The 27,434-nt window shown below is 36.9% G+C and overlaps 1 long non-coding RNA gene across 3 annotated transcripts in view; it reads left to right on the forward strand.

Annotated features, from left to right (window-relative positions):
- The window catches only part of LOC309654070, a 60,154-nt gene that overhangs the window by 13,256 nt on the left and 19,464 nt on the right, over positions 1-27,434 (forward strand). Inside the window, exons 2-3 of one of the 3 annotated variants that reach the window (XR_014259798.1) lie at positions 16,726-16,880; positions 17,494-18,117. This is a non-coding gene — a long non-coding RNA (uncharacterized lncRNA). Of the gene's footprint in view, positions 1-16,725; positions 17,034-17,493; positions 18,118-27,434 lie in introns of those variants that run through there. The other 2 variants (XR_014259797.1, XR_014259799.1) reach the window with 2 other exon arrangements.

A 27,434-nucleotide genomic window follows, 5' to 3' on the forward strand; every position in this document is an offset into this window, starting at 1 on the left:
AAAAATCCACACCACATGTCAATTAAAACTTCCTAATTTGAACATATGTATGGTACATTTCTATTAAATTTTTGTTTGTTTTCTCAAAGGATTATTATGTTCTGTATACTTAAATCTAAAATGTTGCTATCTCACAGTCTTAATAAATAATACTCTATGGCTCCTTATTAACTTTAAATGATTTTTAAATTTTAAAACTGATTAAATGTTTAATTTTATTTTTATTACTATTTTTTATCCTGGAGGGACACTTGAGAAACTGGTCAAGTCTCAGAAAATCTCTATGTTAAAAAAAAAAATCTCTATAGAACACTATACATAAGAATGATTAGTAATTGTAGATATCATAGCCTGCAAATAATTTTCAGTGATCTTTTAATTAGACAACATTTTCCTCTAGGTCTGTTTATTTTGGCCAATGCATAAATTCTAGTTTTATATTTAGTTTTCTCTTCTCTTCCCACAAAGAACACCGACTCTAATGAAAATTATTAATGTAGGAATAGGAAATTGCAGCTTCTTCCTCCCTTTTTTCGTTAAAAAAGCTCTGCTCGATACTGTTTCTTTATCTAACTAGGCCTAGATATAACAAATTACTACTATACGATATTCTAGTGAGGTATGTTTTCTGGCATATAACATGTAAAATAGTAGGGCTTTTTGGCTTGATGTAGTTCAGTGATTTAAGTTGAATAAAGAAAAGGTGGATATATTTTCTGGAAAAATAAATATATAAAAAGCAGATACTAGAGGGGAGTTAACACTTAGAAACAGAGAAAACCACAGGGTAAAAGGTGAGTTTCTCATTTGTTTTGCTTTTAGCCTGAGACTACTCCAGAGTTACATCTGACAGGGAGGCTAAAGCTTCAATAGAAATCAGCCTCATTCTTGTGGAGAACTAGAAGACAGAGTTCAGGGCAGTCATAGCTTCTGGAATCTGAAGGTGAAAATGGCAGAAAGTACAGAGTTAGGGAGGAGAAGCCCCAAACTCTGTGTATAAATTTTACCCAAATATCTGACTGACCCCTGAACCAGACAAGCATGGGACTGACTTCAAAAAAGCCAGCTACAGCTCAAAGAAGAGAACGTAAATTTAGCTGCCTCCCATTTCAAAGCAACCATTCAAAGCAAATGGATTTCAAAGCAACCATTTTAACTACTCATCACAATATTCTTCTTCTTCTCTCCAAGTCACATTTTGAGGCTGAGAAGATTCAGAGAAAGGAACCCTTCTTAATCATATACTTGTATTTAAAGGAAGGGGGAAAAAACTGCACAATTTTGTTGGTCAGATCTTCCAGTTGGCTTACAAGTCGTCTTTTTTTTTTTTTTTTTTCACACACACACAGTATATTTTATTTTTACAAGAGATAAATAGACTGACACCAAGCATTGTACATGGATGACCACAACAAAAGCAACAATGATTGCAATTACCCTACATGAAACACACTCATACTATGTCATAATATTGACGTTCAGTCCAGTAATCCTCCACTGTAACAGCTCCTTTACTTTGCAGTGAAAATGGATTTGTATATTCTTTGCCTCTGAGTCCTTGTGGGATTTTTTTTTTTTTTTAAATTCAGACAGAAAGTCACAAAAATTATACTCATCCTCATCAGTTCACTCAGTCCCATGTAATTAATTGTTTTTTTTCATCTTGATCTTTTGTTAGCACTTTTATGTGTTCATCAGTTTTTCATCAGAGTTCTGAAAATGCTTATTCATTCAGTTCAGCAGTACAGTCAGTGACCAGAAACCTGTACTTGTCAGAGTCTTTTCCATGAATTTCTTGAAGATGAAACCCTTTTATAGGAACATATTTGCAAAATCATCAGAGTACACCCAGAACTGTCTGTAAATGACAAAAGACTTAAAAATGACCACAGTAAAAGATTTGATGAAAGTTCATAATAATGCAGTTGACAAGAAAATTAGTTATTTCTGAGATATACATTTTAAAGTAATAACTAGGATTATGACTTATAACATTATACCAGAACATATAAGATTTTTAGAAGTTTCATGTAATGTCTGGAACATTTATATTAACATATTTCCATACATATTTCCATACAAATACAAATATAAGATTTTTAGAAATTTCATGTAATGTCTGGAACATTTATATTAACATATTTCCATACATATTTCCACACAAATACAAATATAAGATTTTTAGAAATTTCATGTAATGTCTGAAACATTTATATTAACATATTTCCATACAAATAACCCAATGAAAGTTTAGTATTAGTTGTATTGTTTGTTTTTTTATACTGCAGGTTCTTATTAGGCATCAATTTTATACACATCAGTGTATACATGTCAATCCCAATCGCCCAATTCAGCACACCACCATCCCCACCTCACCGCAGTTTTCCCCCCTTGGCGTCCATATGTCCATTCTCTACATCTGTGTCTCAACTTCTGCCCTGCAAACTGGCTCATCTGTACCACTTTTCTAGGTTCCACATACATGCATTAATATATGATATTTGTTTTTCTCTTTTTGACTTACTTCACTCTGTATGACAGTCTCTAGATCCATCCACGTCTCAACAAATGACTCAATTTTGTTCCTTTTTATGGCTGAGTAATATTCCATTGTATATATGTACCACAACTTCTTTATCCATTCGTCTGTTGATGGGCATTTAGGTTGCTTCCATGACCTGGCTATTGTAAATAGTGCTGCAATGAACATTCGGGTGCATGTGTCCTTTTGAATTACGGTTTTCTCTGGGTATATGCCCAGTAGTGGGATTGCTGGGTCATATGGTAATTCTATGTTTAGCTTTTTAAGGAACCTCCATATTGTTCTCCATAGGGCCTGTATCAATTTACATTCCCACCAACAGTGCAAGAGGGTTCCCTTTTCTCCACACCCTCTCCAGCATTTGTTGTTTGTAGATTTTCTGATGATGCCCATTCTAACAGGAGTGAGGTGATACCTCATTGTAGTTTTGATTTGCATTTCTCTAATAATTAGTGACGTTGAGCATCTTTTCATGTGCTTCGTGGCCGTCTGTATGTCTTCTTTGGAGAAATGTCTATTTAGGTCTTCTGCCCATTTTTGGATTGGGGTGTTTGTTTCTTTGATATTGAGCTGAATGAGCTGTTTATATATTTTGGAGATTAATCCTTTGTCCGTTGATGCATTTGCAAATATTTTCTCCCATTCTGAGGGTTGTCTTTTCGTCTTGTTTATGGTTTCCTTTGCTGTGCAAAAGCTTTGAAGTTTCATTAGGTCCCACTTGTTTATTTTTGTTTTTGTTTCCATTACTCTAGGAGGCGGATCAAAAAAGATCTTGCTGTGATTTATGTCAAAGAGTGTTCTTCCTATGTTTTCCTCTAAGAGTTTTATAGTGTCCAGTCTTACATTTAGGTCTCGAATCCATTTTGAGTTTATTTTTGTGTATGGTGTTAGGGAGTATTCTAATTTCATTCTTTTACATGTGGCTGTCCAGTTTTCCCAGCACCGCTTATTGAAGAGACTGTCTTTTCTCCATTGTATATCTTTGCCTCCTTTGTCATAGATTAGTTGACCATAGGTGCGTGGGTTAATCTCTGGGCTTTCTATCTTGTTCCATTGATCTATGTTTCTGTTTTTGTGGCAGTACCATATTGTCTTGATTACTGTAGCTTTGTAGTATAGTCTGAAGTCAGGGAGTCTGATTCCTCCAGCTCCATTTTTTTGCCTCAAGACTGCTTTGGCTATTCGGGGTCTTTTGTGTCTCCATACAAATTTTAAGATGATTTGTTCTAGCTCCGTAAAAAATGCCATTGGTAATTTGATAGGGATTGCATTGAATCTGTAGATTGCTTTGGGTAGTATACTCATTTTCACAATGTTGATTCTTCCAATCCAAGAACATGGTATATCTCTCCATCTGTTGGTATCATCTTTAATTTCTTTCATCAGTGTCTTATAGTTTTCTGCATACAGGTCTTTTGTCTCCCTAGGTAGGTTTATTCCTAGGTATTTTATTCTTTTTGTTGCAATGGTAAATGGGAGTGCTTCCATAATTTCTCTTTCAGATTTTTCATCATTAGTGTATAGGAATGCAAGAGATTTCTGTGCATTAATTTTGTATCCTGCAACTTTACCATATTCATTAATTAGCTCTAGCAGTTTTCTGGTGGCAGTTTTAGGATTCTCTATGTATAGTATCATGTCATCCGCAAACAGTGACAGTTTTACTTCCTCTTTTCCAATTCGTATTCCTTTTATTTCTTTTTCTTCTCTGATTGCCGTGGCTAGGACTTCCAGAACTATGTTGAATAATAGTGGTGAGAGTGGACATCCTTGTCTCGTTCCTGATCTTAGAGGAAATGCTTTCAGTTTTTCACCATTGAGAATGATGTTTGCTGTGGGTTTGTCATATATGGCCTTTATTATGTTGAGGTAGGTTCCCTCTATGCCCACTTTCTGGAGAGTTTTTATCAGAAATGGGTGTTGAATTTTGTCAAAAGCTTTTTCTGCATCTATTGAGATGATCATATGGTTTTTATTCTTCAGTTTGTTAATATGGTGTATCACAATGATTGATTTGCGTATATTGAAGAATCCTTGCATCCCTGGGATAAATCCCACTTGATCGTGGTGTATGATCCTTTTAATGTGTTGTTGGATTCTGTGTGCTAGTATTTTGTTGAGGATTTTTGCATCTATATTCATCAGTGATATTGGTCTGTAATTTTCTTTTTTTGTAGTGTCTTTGTCTGGTTTTGGTATCAGGGTGATGGTGGCCTCATAGAATGAGTTTGGGAGTGTTCCTTCCTCTGCAATTTTTTGGAAGAGTTTGAGAAGGATGGGTGTTAGCTCTTCTCTAAATGTTTGATAGAATTCACCTGTGAAGCCATCTGGTCCTGGACTTTTGTTTGTTGGAAGATTTTTAATCACAGTTTCAATTTCATTACTTGTGATTGGTCTGTTCATATTTTCTGTTTCTTCCTGATTCAGTCTTGGAAGGTTATACCTTTCTAAGAATTTGTCCATTTCTTCCAGGTTGTCCATTTTATTGGCATAAAGTTGCTTATAGTAGTCTCTTAGGATGTTTTGTATTTCTGCAGTGTCTGTTGTAACTTCTCCTTTTTCATTTCTGATTTGATTGATTTGAGTCCTCTCCCTCTTTTTCTTGATGAGTCTGGCTAATGGCTTATCAATTTTGTTTATCTTCTCAAAGAACCAACTTTTAGTTTTATTGATCTTTGCTATTGTTTTCTTTGTTTCTATCTCATTTATTTCTGCTCTGATCTTTATGATTTCTTTCCTTCTGCTAACTTTGGGTTTTGTTTGTTCTTCTTTCTCTAGTTTCTTTAGGTGTAAGGTTAGATTGTTTACTTGAGATTTTTCTTGTTTCTTTAGGTAGGCTTGTATAGCTATAAACTTCCCTCTTAGAACCGCTTTTGCTGCATCCCATAGGTTTTGGGTCGTCGTGTTTTCATTGTCATTTGTCTCTAGGTATTTTCTTATTTCCTCTTTGATTTCTTCAGTGATCTTTTGGTTATTTAGTAACGTATTGTTTAGCCTCCATGTGTTTGTCTTTTTTACGTTTTTTTCCCTGTAATTCATTTCTAATCTCATAGCGTTGTGGTCAGAAAAGATGCTTGGTATGATTTCAATTTTCTTAAATTTACTGAGGCTTGATTTGTGACCCAAGATGTGATCTATCCTGGAGAATGTTCCGTGCGCACTTGAGAAGAATGTGTAATCTGCTGTTTTTGGATGGAATGTCCTATATATATCAATTAAATCTATCTGGTCTATTGTGTCATTTAAAGCTTCTGTTTCCTTATTTATTTTCATTTTGGATGATCTGTCCATTGGTGTAAGTGAAGTGTTAAAGTCCCCCACTATTATTGTGTTACTGTCGATTTCCTCTTTTATAGCTGTTAGCAGTTGCCTTATGTATTGAGGTGCTCCTATGTTGGGTGCATATATATTTATAATTGTTATATCTTCTTCTTGGATTGATCCCTGGATCATTATGTAGTGTCCTTCCTTGCCTCTTGTAACATTCTTTATTTTAAAGTCTATTTTATCTGATATGAGTATAGCTACTCCAGCTTTCTTTTGATTTCCATTTGCATGGAATATCTTTTTCCATCCCCTAACTCTCAGTCTGTATGTGTCCCTAGGTCTAAAGTGGGTCTCTTGTAGACAGCATATATATGGGTCCTGTTTTTGTATCCATTCAGCCAGTCTATGTCTTTTGGTTGGGGCGTTTAATCCATTCACGTTTAAGGTAATTATCGATATGTATGTTCCTATGACCATTTTCTTAATTGTTTTGGGTTTGTTTTTGTAGGTCCTTTTCTTCTCTTGTGTTTCCCACTTAGAGAAGTTCCTTTAGCATTTGTTGTAGAGCTGGTTTGGTGGTGCTGAATTCTCTTAGCTTTTGTTTGTCTGTAAAGCTTTTGATTTCTCCATCAAATCTAAATGAGATCCTTGCCGGATAGAGTAATCTTGGTTGTAGGTTCTTCCCTTTCATCACTTTAAGTATATCATGCCACTCCCTTCTGGCTTGCAGAGTTTCTGCTGAGAAATCAGCTGTTAACCTTATGGGAGTTCCCTTGTATGTTATTTGTCGTTTTTCCCTTGCTGCTTTCAATAATTTTTCTTTGTCTTTAATTTTTGCCACTTTGATTACTATGTGTCTCGGCGTGTTTCTCCTTGGGTTTATTCTGTATGGGACTCTCTGCGCTTCCTGGACTTGGGTGGCTATCTCCTTTCCCATGTTAGGGAAGTTTTCGACTATAATCTCTTCAAATATTTTCTCTGGTCCTTTCTCTCTCTCTTCTCCTTCTGGGACCCCTATAATGCGAATGTTGTTGCGTTTAATGTTGTCCCAGAGGTCTCTTAGGCTGTCTTCATTTCTTTTCATTCTTTTTTCTTTAGTCTGTTCCGCAGCAGTGAATTCCACCATTCTGTCTTCCAGGTCACTTATCCGTTCTTCTGCCTCAGTTATTCTGCTATGGATTCCTTCTAGTGTAGTTTTCATTTCAGTTATTGTATTGGTCATCTCTGTTTGTTTGTTCTTTAATTCTTCTAGGTCTTTGTTAATCATTTCTTGCATCTTCTCAATCTTTGCCTCCATTCTTATTCCGAGGTCCTGGATCATCTTCACTATCATTATTCTGAATTCTTTCTCTGGAAGGTTGCCTATCTCCACTTCATTTAGTTGTTTTTCTGGGGTTTTTTCTTGTTCCTTCATCTGGTATATAGCCCTCTGCCTTTTCATCTTCTCTATCTTTCTGTAACTGTGGTTTTTGGTCCGCAGGCTGCAGGATTGTAGTTTTTCTTGCTTCTGCTCTCTGCCCTCTGGTGGTTGAGGCTATCTAAGAGGCTTGATGGGAGGCTCTGGTGGTGGGTAGAGCTGACTGTTGCTGTCCTCATTGTAGTTTTGATTTACCTTTCTCTAATAATTAGCGATTTGAGCATCCTTTCATGTGCCTGTTGGCCATCTCTATGTCTTCTTGGGAGAAATGTCTATTTAGATCTCCTGCAATTTTTTTCATTGAGTTTTTCTTTTTCTATTGAGCTGTGTGAGCTGTTTGTATATTTTAGAGTTTAATCCCTCATGGGTTACATCGTTTGCAAATATTTTCTCCCATTCTGTAGGCTCTTTTCGTTTTGTTTATGGTTTCCTTTGCTGCGCAAAAGATTTTCAGTTTAACTAAGTCCCATTTGTTAATTTTTGTTTCCATTTTCATTGCTCTAGGAGGTGGTTCCAAAAAGATTTTGCTACAATTTATGTCAAAGTGTCTTCTGCCTATGTTTTCCTCTAGGAGTTTTATAGTATCCACTCTTACATTTAGGTCTTTAACTCATTTTAAGATTATTTTTGCGTATGATGTTAAAGAATGTTCAATTTCATTCTTTTACATGTAGCTGTCCAGTTTTCCCAGCACCAGTTATTGAAGAGGCTGTCTTTTCTCTACTGCGTATTCTTGCCTTTGTTGTCATAGATTAATTGACCATAGGTGGTTGGGTCTACTTCGGGGCTCTCTTTCCTGTTCCATTGATCTATATTTCTGTTTTGTGCCAGTACCATGTTGTTTTCATGACTGTAACTTTGTAGTATGGTCTGAAGTCAGGAAGTCTGTTACCTCCAGCTCCGTTTTTCTTTCTTAAAGTTGGTGTGGCTAATAGGGGTCTTTGTGTTTTCATACAAATTAAAAAATTTTTTGTTCTAGTTCTGTGAAAAATGCCATTGGTCATTTGATAGGGATTGCGTCGAATCTGTGGATTGTCTTGGGTTATATGATCATTTTAACAATATTGATTCTTCCAGTCCAAGAACATGGTATATCATCCAACTGTTTGTGTCATGTTTAATTTCTTTAATCAGCATCTTATGGTGTTCAGAGTACAGTTCTTTTGTCTCCTTAGGTAAGTTTGTTCTTAGGTATTTTATTTCTTTTGATGTGATGGTAAATAGGATTGTTTCCTTAATTTTTCTTTCTGATCTTTTGTTGGCTTTAAGTGGGCTTTAAGGCTTCAGTTCCCCCCTATACTCCTGGTCCAACCACACACCTGGGGGGGCCTTCAGGCAGATTTTTTTAAAGCTATTTGAATGTATATTCAAGGGCAGCAACAAATCTCTCATCCTTGGATTTAATACATCTTTTTATTGCATTATAGATGAATTTACTTTACAAGATAGTTACTTACCTTTGCTCTGATAGATTCACCAGTTCTTTTATAATAAGTTTGGTTCAGCTCAGCATCTAAATTCTACAAAATTAGTCTTGCTCATTTCCATTTAGATGAGCGCCTGATTAAAGTACAATGGCACTCTGACTTCTTAATATAAACCTTTACATTTTTTTATAGGAAAGTTTTACACAGTTTAACACAATAAAATTTGATGCCATTCAAGCACTATATATTTGTCTTAGTTCATGTTTTCATTATGATGTGCTTGAGTTCTAAGGTTTGTGTAAGTGTATAAAGATTTCTAGTAACATTTTCCCCAGAATAGTATTTTAATTTTTATAAGGAACTTGAAAATTAATAGTTAGTATATGAGGAGAAACATGTGAAGAATAAAGAGGTGAATAAAGATGAAAAATTAAAAATTGAGGATAATAATGAGGATGTGAACTAAAACACTGGCTGCATTGTCTTCTATGAATAATTTTCCAGACTTTACTGAGTATATCCATGTTTTCTCATTCTTCTCAAACATTGGAAGGGCTTTCTTTCTTTTAAATCTCTCAGTAATTATTCTTGTTATCCTCTACTAGTGACTTATGAAAGAAATTTCTCCTGCCGTTACTTGATTTTCTCTGTTTCCTTAATCTCTTCCTGTGTATTGGATCATCACATCAACATTCAAATATGCTCTAGAATCTCTTACCTCAAATAGAAAAAAAAAAAAAAAGACAGTAAAAATATTAGTTAGATCTCTGAAATAAATGTCTGGTCCAGAAAATAACTTAATGATATGAATTCTGGCACAGACATCACCTTCTTAAGTCCAGAGAAATGTCTTTCTTTTATTTTTTCCTCCTCTAACACATTACTGTGCATTGTCTTATTGGAACAAGCTACTAAATCTCTCCAACCCTTCAACGTGTCATTGAATTCATATTCTGCAACTTCCTGTCCCAATAATGTTAATCTCACCATTTCTTTTATCCCTTGTTTGATTATCTAGAAAGTAAAGATAATATCTGTAGCAGACATAAGTGGTTGCCTACCTCACTTTCAATCTCCCTACTTGGTTATTTTGTTCATGTTTTTAATTCTCTCCCATAGGACTCACTGTTAAATCCTGCGTACTCTAAGCTGATCATTAAAATCTTATTCTCTTTGCCAGTGATAGATCTAGGGATGATTACGAAACTTTGATCCTACCCTAAAGATAAAAAATATATTTTAATCATGGTTAAATTTGTATTCATCTTCATTTACATTTGGAGAAGTCTGCTGGAAAGAGTCTGGGGAAAGTTGCCCCTTTAAAAAAGAAAACTCACGCAAGAAGAGTTACCCACATTTTCTACTACACGTTCTCATGCTTACACACAGAGTCATAACCATTTTACTCTCATGAAGGGAGGAAGGCTGAGAACAAAGGTGCTGAGGAGGGCGGGTCAGAAAATAACGAAAAGAGCTGGGTTCTTGATGACATCATTCAGCCACTGAATTAAACAACCCTGGGGGTGCCTGACCTTTAGAGTCTTTGCTATATGAGGTAATAAATTTTTCTTACTGAATTGGGATTTTCTATTTTTTTCAGGCAAAAGAATCTTATATAGTGTAGTACTTACCCACAAGTCTGGTGAGATGATTTAATAAGTTAATTCACATATACCACATAGCAGAGAGCTTGGGACATAAAATACTTAAAAATGGATATTATTACAATTGAATTTTCCCCTCTTCCTCTCCTTCTTCTCCTTCTTCTTCTCATAGTATTAGTATTAGTAATAATTAGTACTGTTTTACTTTACGATTTCATGCGGTCTAAGTAAATTTAATTTCCCCAATAGCAGTACCATGCATCTTTATGAAAGAAAACAAGAAACACTATCAAGCAATTAGATAAACACATAACATTTTCTGTAGTTTAAGAATCATCTTTTGGCTTACAAGATTTTCAAATGTAGGGGATTTTAAATGCCTCCTCCGTTCTTCATTACCTGCTGAGTTATCCATGACCTAAATATATGCCTCATCCTTATATTTTTACCATTAGACTCATATGCCTCCTTCAGGGGTGATGCATTCTACTCAATAATGACAGATAATGATATAAAATTTAAGCAAATAGTAATGTTATAAATGGACCTTAATCATTTCAAATCTTATGTTTCTCACTCAGAAAGGACCAAGCTTTCCAAAATAGTAGTGGACCAGATGGAAGAAATGTAATATTCAAAGGCAAATCTATATACGTTACTTCAGATATATCAAGTAAAGGTAAAAATGGATATTTGTTTCTGAAGAGAGATGAAACACCTTGCTAATTTTCATTAAGTACTTAGTCTTAATGAATTTCACTTAAATCATACGTAATTTTTAAATAGATCTTTATTGGAGTATAGTTGCTTCACAATGCTGTGTTAGTTTCTGCTGTACAACAAAGTGAATCAGCCATATGCATACACGTGTCCCCATATCCCTCTTGAGCCTCCCTCCCATCCTCCCTATCCCACCCCTCTAGGTCATCGCAAAGCACCGAGCTGATCTCCCTGTGCTGTGCTGCTTCTTCCCACTAGCAAACTGTTTTACATTTGGTAGTGTATGTATGTCATACTCTCAGTTCGCCCCAGCTTTCCCTTCCACCCCAATATCCTCAAGTCCATTCTCTATGTCTACATCTTTATTCCTGCCCTGCCACTAGGTTCATCAGTACCATTTTTTTTTTTTTTTAGATTGCATATATGGAATCTATTCCATATATGCGTTAGCATACGTATTTGTTTTTCTTTTTCTGACTTACTTCACTCTGTATGACAGACTCTAGGTCCATCCACCTCACTACAAATAACTCAGTTTCGTTTCTTTTTATGACTGAGTAATACTCCATTGTCTATAGGTGCCACATCTTCTTTATCCATCTAGGTTAGTTCTATGTCCTGGTTATTGTAAATAGTGCTGCAGTGAACACTGTGGTACATGTCTCTTTTTTGAATTATGCTTTTCTCAGGGTATATGCCCAGTAGTGGGATTGCTGGGTCATATGGTAGTTCTATTTTTAGTTTTTTAAGGAACCTCCACACTGTTCTCCATAGTTGTATCAACTTACATTCCCACCAACAGTGCAGGAGGGTTCCCTTTTCACCACACCCTTTCCAGCATTTATTGTTTCTAGATTTTTTGATAATGGCCATTCTGACCGGTGTGAGGTATCACCTCACTGTAGTTTTGACTTGCATTTCTCTAATAATTAGTGATGTTGAGCATCTTTTCGTGTGCCTCTTGGCCATCTGTATGTCTTCTGGGACCTAATTAAACTTAAAAGCTTTTGCACAGCAAAGGAAACCATAAATAAGATGAAAAGACAACCCTCAGAATGGGAGAAAATATTTGCCAATGAAACAATTGATAAAGGATCAATCTCCTAAATATACAAACAGCTCGTGCAGCTCAATATCAAAAAAAACAAACAATCCAATTAAAAAATGGGCGGAAGACGTAAATAGACATTTCACCAAAGACATAAGTAATTTTTTGATCGACTTGAATGCCAGCTTTATATTCAGAGTGGTCAAGTTCAAATAATTTTTGGGAGAACTGAGCACACATGCAACAAAATGTGAGGACATTAATCGAAATTTAAGGACTATAAACTTTCCAAATAACTCTAACATAAAATCAGTGAAAAAATTTAAGCAATATATAATACTGACATAACTGTTGCTTCAGTCTTCTTGTAAATTAAATAGAAATAACACCGATAAGTAAATTTTCTTATATGGGTTTAATAAAAAATGGTTCTTGAAAACTAAAAAAGAGAAAAATTAAGTACATAATTACATTGGAGTCAAAGTACATTTTATTGTTGTTGTTGTGATAACAGTTGCTAATTTTCAACAATACAGGAATTGTTGCCTAACTATAGTTTTCTTTGTTCCAAATAGATTTTTCAAAGTAAAAATATGACATAAATTTTGCCCATAAGATGATTAGACAAAACTGGCATTGGGATGGAAAGTCATGTGTTTCAAGACCCTTCACACCAAGAGATATTTAGGCATTATTACTTAGATTAATTGAGCTTTTATTAAAGCTAATTTTCTAGTATTCACACTTCAAAATACAGATGGAAATAAAATATATAGTTCTCAGTTTGGCAGGAGTGTACTATACAATTTATAATAAAGTTGATTTATATTAATTGCTAGAAAATTTATGGGCAACAGATTTATTTTAATGGAGTCATTTATGGTCCTAATTTGTTTTATTGATATTAGGATCCGGACATCTTGCTGTTTTAAAAAGATACTCAAGCACAGGGAGATCAGCTCCGTGCTTTGTGACCACCTAGAGGGGTGGGATAGGGACGGGGGAAGGGAGAGGCAAGAGGGAGGGCATCTGGGGCTATATGTATATGTATAGCTGATTCACTTTGATATACAGCAGAAACTAACACAACACTGTAAAGGAATTATACTCCAATAAAGATGTTAAAAAAAAAAAAGTTAACAAACAGCAAATTAAAAATGGATGATTTTTTTAATCCATTTACAATTAATTAAATAGTACATTTTGTTTTCTTTTCTTTTTTCTCCTTATGATTGTTGTTTTTCATTGTCGCCCCTATGTCCTTATGCTAATAAATAAAGTTGGTTTCTGCTAAATACAGTATTGAAAATCAAGAAGGAAATACACTATTCTCTTATTCTCCTTTAATTTGAAAATATGTGTATTGGCACCACTATACTGCTTTCAGTTAACGTTAATTTGTGTGTACTTTACATTTTTTTATCAGTCTTGCTAAGGGTTTCTCTTAGTTTCCTGTTGCTGCTGTACCAAATTAACACAATCTTAGTGACTTAAAACACCACAAATTGATTATTTTACAGTTCTGGAGATCACAGTTCAAAATAGGTCTAACTAAGCTACAGTTAAAATGTTTACAGGACCCCATTCCTTCTGCACATTCTGGGAATCCAGTTTCTTGCCTTTCTCAGCTTCTAGAGGCTCTCCCCAATCCTCAGCTACTGGCCCCCTTCCATACTTACAGCCTGAAATGAAATCATTCTCACTTTGCTTCCACTGTCACATCTCCTTTTCTGACTCCGACACTTCTGCTTCCCTCGTCTACTCTTTTTCAAAATAAGGACCTTTGTGATTACACTGGCTCACCAGGGTAATTCAGGAAACGCTATGGAGATCCTGACTTAACTGCATCTGCAATGTCTCTTTGCCACGTAAGGGAACATATTCCCAGGTTCTGGGAAATAACACTTATACAACTTGGGAGGGGGTATTATTCTACTACTACAGAGTTTATCAATTTTATTAAACTTTCAAAGATTAACGCTTATGGCTTTGTTATTTTTCTCTATTTTATATCTTTGATCTTTGTTCTCATCATTCTACTTTTTATCCTTCTTCTTCCTCTGGGTTTTAAATTTCCCCTTTTCCTTTTTAGAATCTTGAGATGGAGGCTTAGCTGATTGATTTTTTAAACTTTCATATTTAAATGATAAAGTATAGCCAAAGACTGTTTTGCCTCAATCATATAAGTTTTGATAAGGTACATTTCTATTTCCATACTGTCAATAATATATTTTAAATTCCCATTGCATTTTTTTAAACAAGTGTTCATTTAGACACGTACTGCTAATTCTCAAACACATAAGATTATCTCATTATTCTTCGCGAAAGCATTTATTCATTTATGTATGTTCACAGAACATATGATCCTTTGTGACTTATTGAGACTTGTTTTATAGCCCCAAAGACTATGTATTTTAGCTGCCAGATGTAGTATTCTATAAATTTCTGTTAGGTAAGTTAGATAATAATATAGTTTAAAACTTTTATATCTAGAAGAGATACAGCAGAGGAGAAGGGGTTGAGAGGTGGGCAAAATGGGTAAAAGGGATCGACTCTGTGGTGATGGATGATAACTACACTTTTGATGATGATCCCGTTGTGTATTGAATTACAGTGTTGCACACCGGAAACTTTTATAATGGTATACATCAATTTTACTTCAATAAAAAATAAAGCTTTTATAGCATTACTGATTGTTTTGTTTTTAATTATGAGAAAATCCTATTTGAAATAGCTGTGGTTCATTGTATATTTTTCTGTAACTCCTGTTAATTCTGTCAGTGTTTTAAATGTATGTTGCTTTGTGTTATTACTGGTTATTTTCTAAATTCAGCTTTTTAATCTTTACCTTTTCAAAGTGACTTAAATTATGCCAGTTAGCCATTATTGTAAGTAAAATACCATGTATTGTTGTTTTGTCCTTTGTACTTTAGTTGTCACTCATTCTCCTTCTATTATGTGTTATGTATGCACAGTGTAGTTTTTTCTTTAAAGAGTTAGTAACTATTTAATATATTTTATAAATATTATTTTATGGTTAAATTCACAATTTCCCTTTCCGGTGCTCTTCGTTTCTTCCTGCAGATACGTACATCAGTAAATTTGTGCTCATTTTTGTTTGTTTGTTTTGGTTTGGTTTGGTTTTCTTTGTCTTATCTGAAGAGCTATCAACAGTATTCCTTGCAGTCTGGTTCAGCTAGCAACAAATTCTGCCTGTTCTTGTTTATTTGAAAATTTCATTATTTAACCTTAATTTTGGGACAAAATTATTAGTAGAGATAAAGTTTGGGGGTTACACATTTTTCCTATAATTTCATTAAATATATGATTTTATTATCTCTGGCTTCACTTGTTTCTGATGATGTTAGCTCTCATTCTTCTTATTGTTGTGCCAGAATATAATGTATCTTTTTATTTTCTGGTTAAATATTATTTTCATTTATGATGTTTGACTATGATGTGACTTTCTTTGAATGTATTCTATTTGTGTCTTGCAGAATTTTTTAAAAATAAGTTTTTGTTTTTAGAAAACATTTTAGATTTATAGAAAAATTGAAAGGGTAATACAGACAGTTCCCATATACCCAGCCCCGAGTTACATTCTGCACCCATCCTGGATTCCCCTGACCTCTTAAATGATTTTTTAAAATTTGTTTATATTAATATTTACTATTTGAGCTGTAAAGCTCTATGGAATTTTACAAATGCTTAGTGTCATGTATCTGCAATGAAAGTATACAGCATTGTTTTGAAACTCTGAACATATTCCCTGTGTTTCATCATCATTTCTAGCCCTTCTTTAATCTACTGGCCATTACTGATTTACCATGCCTATAGGTTCTGTCATTTCCAGATGTCATATAAGTGGAATAATTCAGTATGTAGACTTTTGCTACTGGCTTCTTTCATTTTACCCTATACATTTAATATTCATCCATATCCTTTCATGGCATTTTAGTTCATTTATTTTTCTTCATTGAAGAATATTGCACTGTTTGAATGTACCACACTTTGTTTATCCATTCATCTATTTCTCTCTTGATTGTCTTTGTCCCTTGTGAAATACCAGTTGACTGCATTTCTGTGCCTCTCCTTCTGGGCTGTTTCTATGGTTTAATTGATCTATGTGTCTACTCTTGAGCCAATATCATGCTCTCTTGATTACTGTAGCTTTATAGTAATTCTTGAAATCAGGAATTGTTAGCACTACAGCTATGCTGTTAATCTTCTATTATTGTTTTGGCTGTTTTAGGTCTTTCTCCTTTCCACATTAACTTGATATTAGTGTGTCAATATCAAGAAAAGAGCTCACTGGAATTTTGATTGGAATTGCATGGAATATATAGATACAGTTAAGAAGAATAAACATCTTAATAATATTGATTTTTCCAGTCAGTATACACAGAATAACTCTTGATTTATTTAATCTTTGGTTTCTTTTATCAGCATTTTATAGTTTTGCACATATAGTTCCTATACATATTTTGTTAGATTTATATTTAAGTACTTCATTTTTATGGTACAATATACATGGTATGTTTTTTTTTTGTTTTTAATATTAACTAGAAATTTATTTTATTTATTTTTGGCTGTGGTGGGTTTTTGTTTCTGTGCGAGGGCTTTCTCTAGTTGCGGCAAGCGGGGGCCACTCTTCATCGCGGTGCGCGGGCCTCTCACTGTCGCGGCCTCTCTTGTTGCAGGGCACAGGCTCCAGACGCGCAGGCTCAGTAGTTGTGGCTCACGGGCCCAGTTGCTCCGCGGCACGCGGGATCTTCCCAGACCAGGGCTCGAACCCGTGTCCCCTGCATTGGCAGGCAGATTCTCAACCACTGCACCACCAGGGAAGCCCAACATGGTATGTTTTAATTTCAAATTTCATTGACGTATTAAATGTATGTGTGTTTATATTTATATGTACGGTATATATACAAAATACATATATATGTATGTATAGCATATACACAAAAATATATACTAAACCATGAATCCTGTGACCTTGTTATGGTCCTTTATTATTTCCATAATTTTCCAAAATTATATTTTTCTGCAGAGACAGTCATGTCATCTGCAAGTATAGACAGCTTTATGTAATCCTTTCCAAGCCAAATACTTTCTCTTTTTTTTTTTTTTTTCTTGTTTTAAAGTACTAGCTAAAAATCTCAGTAAAACGGAGAGTAGGAAGAGTAAAAGAGAATATCTTTCCTTTTTTCTGGATTTTAGTGAGAAAGTTTTCAACTTCTTAACATGATATATAAATATTTTTATGTCACGTAATGCTTGTGTCTGGTTTTGGTATTATGGTAATGCTGACCTCATAGAATGAGTTTCCTCAGCTTCTGTTTTCTGGAAGAGATTGTGGTAATTGGCACCCTTTCTTTTGATTTGGTAAAATTCACCGGTGACTATCTGAACTGAAGGTTTCTTTTTTGGAAGGTTTTTGATTATTGATACAATTTTTTTTTTAATAGATATGGGCCTGATCAGATTACCTGTCTCTCCTTGTGTAAGTTTTAAGCATTTGTGTCTGTGAAGAAATCATTCTGTTTCATCTAAATTATAGAGTTCTGCTTGTTGTTCTTTACTGCCTTTTTAACATTCATGAAACAGGTCAGGATGACGTCTCTTTAATTTCTGATACTGGTAATTATTTTTTCTTTTCTTTTCTTTTTCTGTTAACCTGGCTAGAGGTTTATCAGTTTTGCTGGTCTTTTCAAAGAAGTTTTTGGTTTCATTGATTTTCTCTACTAAAGTTTTCAGTTTCAATAACTTATGCTCACATATGTATTATTTCTTTTTACTTTCTGTTTACACTAATATTAAATTGTTCTTCATTCTCTAGTTTCCTGAGGTGGAGCTCAGATTACTGATTATAGATCTTTCTTCTTTCTGAATATATGCACTTAATTTTCCTCTCAGCACTGCTTTCTCTGTATCTACAATTTTTTTAAAATTTTTAATTCTATATAATTGCTTTTTAAAATTCCTCTTGAGACTTTTCTCTGTGATCCACATGAGCTTGAGAAAAATGTATCTTTTATTGTTGTTGAGTGGAGTAGTCTATAAATGCCAATTATATTAGTTTGATTGCTATTACTGTCCTGGTCAAGTCTATCCTTACTGATTCTGTACCTACTTGATCTATCAGTTTTTGCTTCACATATATTGAAAGCTTGATGTCAGATTCCACAACTTTAGGAGTTTTATGTCTTTTTGGAGAATTGATACTTTTATTAATATGTAATGTCCCACCTTTTCCTTGGTATTTTTAATTAAAAAAAATTTTTTTTAACATCTTTATTGGAGTATAATTGCTCTACAATGTTGTGTTAGTTTCTGCTGTATAACAAAGTGAATCAGCTATATGTATACATATATCCCCGTATCTCCTCCCTCTTGCATCTCCCTCCCACCCTCCCTATCCCACCCCTCTAGGTGGTCACAAAGCACCGAGCTGATCTCCCTGTGCTATGCGGCTGCTTCCCACCAGCTATCTGTTTTACATTTGGTAGTGTATGTATGTCCATGACACTCTCTCACTTCGTCTCAGCTTACCCCCACTGGAATGGTTTTGACCCAGAAAGAATGTCACCAATAAACAGTCTCACTATGAAACAAGATAGAGAACAACCCCTCAGGGAGCTGACTGTAAGGCTGGAGGCAAGGCCCCTCCTACACTTTTCTTCACTCCCACATGGAGCAAAAGACTCAGTTATGTGTTTATTCCAAATCTTGTAAAGCAGCACTGGCTGTAGGGGCTAACCCTGCCCTTTGTTTCCAGGTGTCCCAAGCTGATTCTTAAATCAGCTTTGTTGAAATTAATATGCCTACTCCAAAGTTTTTAGTTTAGTATTAACTTCATATACCTTTCTTATTCCCTTTACATTTTTTGAATTATTGGAATTTATTTTTAGAATAGTTTTGAGCTTGCAGAAAAATTGAGCAGAATGTTCAGAGTTCCCATATACTCCCCCTCCCACTCCTTCCCTTGCCCTCATTATTAACATCTTGCCTTGGTGTGGTAAGCATGTTAAAATTGAACCTACATTGATACATTGTTATAAAATAAAGTCAGTTATTTTAAGGGCTCACATTCTTTGTGATCTACAGTTCTGTGGGTTTTGTCAAAGGCATGATGTTATGTACCCACCATTACCACCACATCATGTGGAATAGTTTTACTGCCCTAAAAATCCTGTCTGCTCTAGCTGTTCATCCTTCCCTCCTCCCCTCCCCAATCCCTGGCAGATTGTTCTTTTTTTCACTGTGAATGTGATAAATTCCAGATTTTCTCCAAATATATTATGGCAGATTATACTCCAACACGTGGAAGGGAAGTATTATCACAGTAGTTTTTTTTCAAATATAATCAGACTGGGTTTATGCCTCTCCTACAAAGATTGATCATAATAAAGTATATTGTCTCTAACACTTGTTCACCTGAGTTTGGATTATATAAGAACTACTGAAATAGGCCACCAATCTTCCAACTCTTGTGCTAGAAAGAGCCTCTTTTTTTTTTTTTTTTTTTTTTTTGTCGAAACCATACTAGCCTCTAATGAATTCAGCCAATTAAAGGAACTAAAGGTTTCTTTTCTCATTGTTCCTATGATCTATATACTCTGTGTGCCTACAAGATGCCAGTATTAAGAGTTCATTCCTTGCATATTCTCTGTCCATCACCACTGCCCTATGCTATGAGGAAGTGCTTCTTCTCCACCCCTCACTTGGGTTACAGAAGGATTAGTCTGTATAACCACTTACTCTAGGCTAAGTGAGGTCTTTGAGTGCCTCATAAGGCCTCTTTAGCCATAGTTCTTGATGCTCTGGACTTATTGGCATGTTCATAGGAGTTTTTGTGGAAATGTAGTTACCTGGAAGTGCTGAGGTGTCTGTTCGCTTGTTTGAAACTTGAGTAACGTAAACACCTTGTTCTTCTGCTTAATCCCCAAGGATTGACATGGGGATGGTTCAATTTCTCCCTTTAGTATATTCAGTAGACTAACGCAGCAATGTGCTGTGTTCTCCTTCAATAGCCCTTGTTGCTCCCATTTACTACCCACATGGTAAGAAAGCTGTCCTACATGTTTATCTCAAACTTACATGGAGAAATTTGAGAAGAGTCAATTAGTGGAACCATCCATAATGCCAACTACTAGTAAGGGTCTATAGAGGCAAACATAGATACATATATCCATATCTGTCCGTCTGTCTATCTATCTATCTATCTATCTATCTATATCTCCTCTGGAAATTTTTTTCCGTGATACATTAGTTGGTGGGAACGAATTTTTCATAGAATATGTAAAGGCCATTCTGTGTGTACATGTTTGTATATATTTCATAATTTTCCATGTATATGTAGATAGAAATCTACACACCAAAGTTCTACTTCATTTATGTAATTATTAAGGTTATTTTTATAATGAAATGTTAAGATTTCAAAGAATTTTTATCTCCTAATTTTCTCCCAAATATTAATTTAATTACATAGGGGAACATGTCATCTAAATTCCTAAATAGTTATATCAATATTGATGCTAATTTTCAACGCTTTTTTCATCAAGTGTATATATTAATAAGATGTGTGAAATTTTTTAATTCTAGTGATAGCTTTAGGTATAGATTTTTTTTTGATTTCTATGTGTGTGGTGTGTTTTATTATATATTAGTCTCTTAAATCAAATAGAAAACAAAAAGTGGAGCTACAAACCAAAGTTACAACAGTATTAGCTTTTCTCATCGCCCGTCTATCTACTTTTGCCAGAGGTCTTTATTTCTTCATAAGGCTTTGAGCTACTGTGCAGGGTCCTTGACTCCAACCTGAAGAACTCCCTGTGGCAGGCGGGTCTGGTGGTTAAGAACTCTCTCAACTCTTGATTAACTGGGAATGTCTTGATTTCTCCCTCATTTTCGAAGGGAAGTTTTGCTAGATATAGGATTCTTGGTTGACGGTTTCTTTCCTTCAACACTTGAAGTACATTGAGCCATGCCATCTGGCCTCCGAGGCTCCTGATGAGAAATCTGCTCATGACCTTCCTGGCAAATCTTCTCTCAGCTTCATAGAACTTTCATAATGTACCTTATCGTGTCTTATGCAGCAGAACATTTTGTATAGTATCGTGAAGTCAGTTAAGTTGCAACATTATTTTGAGACCAGAATTTAAGGAAAAGGAATTGAATATTTCAAGTGTAGAGATTATGAGGTCTTTAAAATTATTACAGATTTTCAAACGAGAAATAAAAAGGCCACTGAAGTATCCTACAGATTTTAATTTATAACAAAGTGAATACCAATGTCTAATAACACACGTAAAGAAAAATTTCTTTGGGATCCTTTTTCCTAAGTGTAAAGGGGCCTTGAACTCAAGAAGTGAGAAAACCCCTGTGGTTTACCCCCAGCTGTGATGCGTCCATTTCTTGCTCTGACCTCAGAGTGCACCACTGTGATGTACTTCACAGAGCCCTGTAAAAGGGGCAGCTGGGCCCAGGTTTTTGGTCCTTAGAGCCCAGGAAGCTGCTTTTGGTGACCTGACGGCCTTGGACCTACAGTTAGCTTGTTTTTTCCTTGTTGCTGCCATTTTGTTGATTTGTTTTTCTCTTTTCTCTACTCTTTTTTATTTTTCTCATTTTTCTTTCTTCTTTGCCTTCTTCTCATTTTTCTCTCTTTATCATTTCTTTTAGTTTTAAATTTTTTCTTCTCCATTTTTTGGTGTTTCTTTTCCATTTCTTCTGCTTTCTTTTCTTCCTTTGTTCTTTTTCTCATTTGTATCTTAATTTTAGTTAGTATTGCTAGATTAGTACAGTTAGCATAGTCAGTACTGTTGGTATAGTTAGCATAGCTGGTGTAGTTAATACTTGATTAGCATAGTTAGTGTAGTTAGTGCTAGTTAGCGCCGTTGGTACAGTTAGCGTAGTTAGCGTTGTTAGTAGAGACAGCACACTTAGCACTGTTAGTACAGTTAGCATTGTTAGTTAGCGTAGTTAGCGTTGCTAGGTAGTGCTGTCAGTCAGTGTAGTTAGCAGGTCACCACGATGCAGGGCCTCACAGCCAACTCTGCTGACAAGGAGGCTCATATTGATGGCTTTGAGATCCTCCGCACCATTGGTGAAGGCACCTTCGGTAAAGTGAAGTTGGCGCGGCACATTCTGACCGGGACACAGGTGGCTCTCAAGGTGGTTAAGAAAAGGCGTCAGAGCGTCGCAAGTGTCCAGGCACTTTTCCGGGAAGTGTGCGGTATGAAGCTCCTGAATCACCCCAATATTGTAAAACTGCTGGGGGCGATTAACACAGAGGAGGCATTTATTCTGGTGATGGAGTACCTCAGTGGGGGGGACATGTACCACTATTTGAAGATCCATGGCCGTATGACAGAGGCGGAGGCCCGAGGCCCGTTCCGGCAGCTGCTCTCCGCCCTGCAGCACTGCCACCAGAGGGGCATCGTGCATCGGGACCTGAAGCCACTGAACCTCCTCTTTGATTCGAACATGAATATCAAACTTGCAGACTTTGGCCTCAGCAACAAGTGTGATGACTCTGGACAAATGGACACAATCTGCGGCACACCCCCTTACTGTGCCCCGGAAATCTTCCTGGGGCAGAGCTACAGCGGCCCTGCGGTGGACGTGTGGAGCCTGGGAGTAGTGCTCTACGCCATGGTAACTGGGTCCCGGCCCTTTGTGGGAAAAGACTTCCAGGAGCTGCGGAAGCAAGTCCTACAAGGGAAATACCACATCCCACCTTATCTGTCTTTGGAGATAAGGGATCTATTACAAAAAATGATTGCCCTCAACCCCAGTGACAGAGGCACCTTACCTGACCTCATGAGGCATGCTTGGTTAAACATGGGCCAGAAGGAGCCACTCCAGCCACCCTGTGAAGAGGACCTGAAGGTGACAACGGTGACGACTCCGGGCTTGACTTGCGACCAGATCCAGGATGCTGGAACAGGCAGTGTGAGCGCCGAGAAACCCCAGGTAGGGGCCTCCATCGTAACTGTGAGGCCCTTCTGTCGCGGGGACCTCAGCGGCAGTGAACTCGAGCCTTCTCCAAGCCCTGTGGTGTCCCCCCTGAAAAGCAGGTGGCTCTACCAGGGAGAAAACGTGCAGCTGCAGGAAGACCAGCAGGCGGGGCAGAAGACCGGTGAGTCTGCCTGTCCCCCACCCAGCCTGCAGTCGAGGACTGCCACCCCCAGCCCAGCCCCCCAGTGTGGCACTGGGACATCCCCCTCCACCAGCAGCAGGATTGGAGCCCCAGAGGGAACCAGCTGCCCCCCGGGTGTGTCCAACACTGGAGGGTCCTCCCACACTGGGCAGCCTGAGAGTGTGTCCTCATCCACTCCCTCTGGCCACAGCCAGAAAAAGCAAGGGGTGGCTAGGAGAATCTGGAACTTTGTTTTGAAACATCTTTGTTGCAAGCTGCCCAGCATGAGGCGTCATAATAAAGTGAGCCCATGTGAACCCCATGCATGACCGAGGCAGGAAGGTCAGGCCGCCGCGCTCCCTGGGGCCCGGTGCAGGGGAAGATGAGGGTGTTCTCTGCGCGGCCTTCAGAAGCATCGTATCCAAGACCCTGGCCAGCTCAGAGGATGGTCCGGAGCAGCCCGGGCGACCGAAAGTGAGGCCACCGTGGCTGCAGGTCTGCCCCTCAACCCCCACCTGGGTGAAACTTCAGAGACTGGACTGTCATTCCTGGGTCACGTCTCCCCTCCCCCACTCTTCTGTCTTCCGTGTTGGTGGGGGAGGGGGATAGTTCTTGTTCCAAGGACTCCTTGGTTCTTCCAATTCTAGTTAATAAACTTGATGCTCGGGCTTCCCTGGTGGCGCAGTGGTTGAGAATCTGCCCGCCAATGCAGGGGACACGGGTTCGAGCCCTGGTCTGGGAAGATCCCATGTGCCGCGGAGCAGCTGGGCCCGTGAGCCACAATTACTGAGCCTGTGCATCTGGAGCCTGTGCTCCGCAACAAGAGAGGCCGCGACAGTGAGAGGCCCGCGCACCGCGATGAAGAGTGGCCCCCGCTTGCCACAACTAGAGAAAGCCCTAGCACAGAAACTAAGACCCAACACAGCCATAAATAAAGAAATAAATAAATACTTTAAAACAAAAAAAACTTGATGCTCCAGAAAGACGTATCACACCCTGCTTTGCATCTGCTGTGATGTATAGTGCTCAAGGAGACACCTAGAAAGACAGAAGCTGAGAGATTGGGGTGTGGATGCAAAAATAGAGTTACTAGGAATGGGAGAAGTACAATTTAAACTCAATTACTGGGGCGCACACTTCCACTCCAGCACAACGCAGTGCTTTACATGTTTACATGGCCCCAAGGTATTATAGGACACATTCCCATTAGCTCTGTTGCTTCTGGGCCGTGCTCAGGAACTAGGTCAATACAGATGCTCCTGGGTGGGGATCCAGCGTCCACGTTGCTCAGTTCCATCCTTTTCCATAAGCCCGAGCTCACCCCCAGCCTCCTCCCCACAAACAGGTGGAGGTCGGCTCACGACTCTCACAATCCTCAGGTTCTTCCAACCTGCTTTCATCCTTGGGGAAAACCAGCCCGTCGTTGGCTTGTCTTTCCCAAAGTTATCATCCTCTTTATTTCTAATGTGGAACACCTACCTCTTTATTCAATTTCAGATTTTATAAAATACTGGAAAAGTCTTTGGCTTTAAGCTGCTTTTTTCTGCTTTCCTACAACAAATGTCCATTGAGAAAGAAAACAGAAAATCATTACCTAATTGAAATTGTAGGAGCAAATATATGTAGAAAAAATATATATACCTTAATACTGTCCCATTTGTATAGGTATTTCTGATCAGTGCCATTTGTATAGCTTCACTATTAATTGTCAATTCCTTTGGGGTAACCTGGAGTCCCTACTGAAATGCAAACATTCTCTGAGAAAACAGCACTGCTATTACCACTTAACTATGCTTTAAGGTAAATTAATTTGTCAGCTTTGTTGGTCTGGCCACTGACAGTCACTAGACTGCAGCTCGTTAAGATTGGTTATAAAATGTGTTTTGCTGGAGGGCGGGGGAGAGGAAGTTTCTGAGCCCAGTTGATATTCTCAGACGAATTCACAGTGTGGTCTTGGGGGCTGTTCCTGTCTCTGGAATAGAAGCGGCCAGAGAGTGAAGAATTACAAGAACATTTACTTCCTTCATTTCCTCTTTAGTTCTAAATACATCTCAATTTCCAAAAATAAAAGGCTATGTAATATATTTCCAGTTTTTCTTTATTAATAGGATCAGTAAATAATTAATAAAAGCAAATTAAAAGTGAACTTGTCACAAAGGGAACAATCCTTTGTCTGACATTAGTGAACAGCCTGGTTTTTAATATAAAATATTTTATAAAGGCAAATTATGCTGAGTTGCACTCAGGGTAATTAACTTTTCAGATGCAGTAGCTTTAAACTATTTATGTTGCTTGAAAATAATCACTTGTAAGCAATTTGTTTCAATTTTATAAACTAGGGCCAGTTATTATAGGTATTACAGAAGCAGTAATTGCTATTCAGCAGGGTGACGCTTTGCTCTGTCCTCTCAGCGACTCCTGGTTGGAGATACGGGGGCCCAGGACGACGGTAGGGAATTTGTAGCTGCTTTGCTTTTAACATCATTGTGTGAAGGCTGCAAGAGACTAGCTTATAAACTATGAGAGTCAGGCAAAGAGTTTGAACCTACACTATAAAATCCTGTAGTTCTACCCTCTTTACAATATCTGGCAAATCATTCATTTCACTAGGTTTATAGAGAGCCATTTAGTAAAATGAAATGGGTATCCTATGGGTAAAGATTTAATGTCTAGTGCAATCTAGGGCATTATAGTGCTACCTTCCAGCTCTTCTCTCCCAGTGTCTTATACTGGAGGTAGTGATGTGCACATATCTATTCATAGTTCCTCATTCCAATGAACTGTAAGGTCTTGAAATTGAAGGCATGACTTAGCAAAACTTTTTTCAAGGAGCAGGCACACAGCATATGAGTGCTGATTACATTTCATAATTAAATTCGTTTTTTTTCCTAATATAAACATTGAATTTCTCCTTAGCTGTCATACTAAGAAGACCTTGCAACTCACAAGATTTGACAAATAACTCACCTCTTTGATTACATGTTTATTTGCATATTACTTTTTACCTGATATGAGAAAGAACACAGCTAAATACAGTTGTACTGGGAGTTTTGTACACATGTGGAGGGATGAAAGAGAAAGGGTGTCGCTAACAATGGATTCTGACAGCAAGAGGGAGGCAGGAGGTCCTTAAGGACAATCCCTATTATTAGTTAGTGGTGGAGCTGAGGGGGGTCTGTATTCCAGTGATGTTTGTTTTTGTTCTGTTTTTATCCTCATAATTGTGTATCTGAGCAGCAACCCCCTGATTGGTTTTGTATTGGTTATTAATTATTTACTAATTACTAATTATTAATACAACCTCTGTATATATTTTGTAAAATTTATCTATATTTTATAAAACATATTTTATGTTATTTATTAGATAAAACTTTTTGTAATCTTGTAAAAAACATTAGCAAGGGTTAAAATGATCATCCAATTTTTTTTCTCTATAGTAAATATAACAGGGACTTTTGGAAGAAAGAACCATTTTAATGTGTGTAATCTTCCTAAACTGTATATGTGGGAATCCATATGAAAATGCCAGGCTGGCCAAACTTACTAGATACATAAATACATACTCGTTAAAATGTTGAATGATGGTTCAAAATCATGGCTCAGTTTGGAACCATGACTAGAAAGAGCTAGGAGAATGGCAGTTAGATAAATACTTAGTATTTCTAAAGGGATGTGGGACACAGTACCTCTTAAACATGGCATGCCCAAGAGTCACATGAAAAGGAATTGTAGTAAAGGGGTTTTGACTTTTCAGTTCTCATTCAAGATTATAAACCAACTCTGGAATCATATGTGAACCATACCTAATCCTTGCTTGTTGCTCAACCTATTGTGTCTCACTCTGAGAAGCAGATTTCAGAGGGACAAAGGGAAAGAAGTTTGCAACACTAGGCCTATGAATTAAGCCCTGCTTAGTTCTCCTCTTTGATTTTACTGTGTACTGATATAGTATACGTCAAAGCATTTTATATAATCTGCACACCAAATAATTCACACTGAAATGTAGTTATGGCACTAAAAATATCTTGCCAAAAGCCATTCTCCACAGAAGAGGAGTGAATGTGTGTTCCCAAACTTAACTTAAAGTGATAACCTTATAAAATCCTTTGAATATCGGATGTGACTGGTGTGTAAACTAGATAGTGTCCTATTCAAAGATGCTTCAGGGTGTTTCCTGAAATAGATGTACTTATTTGGATTGGCTGTATTTTCTGTCACTCCCTGTCTGAATTACAGGAAGCGCTTGATCGTTAGGTGACCTGATTTGAC

The sequence above is a fragment of the Balaenoptera physalus genome, assembly GCF_965194825.1.
Source record: "Balaenoptera physalus genome assembly, contig: HAP1_SCAFFOLD_1864, whole genome shotgun sequence".
NCBI lineage: Eukaryota > Metazoa > Chordata > Mammalia > Artiodactyla > Balaenopteridae > Balaenoptera > Balaenoptera physalus.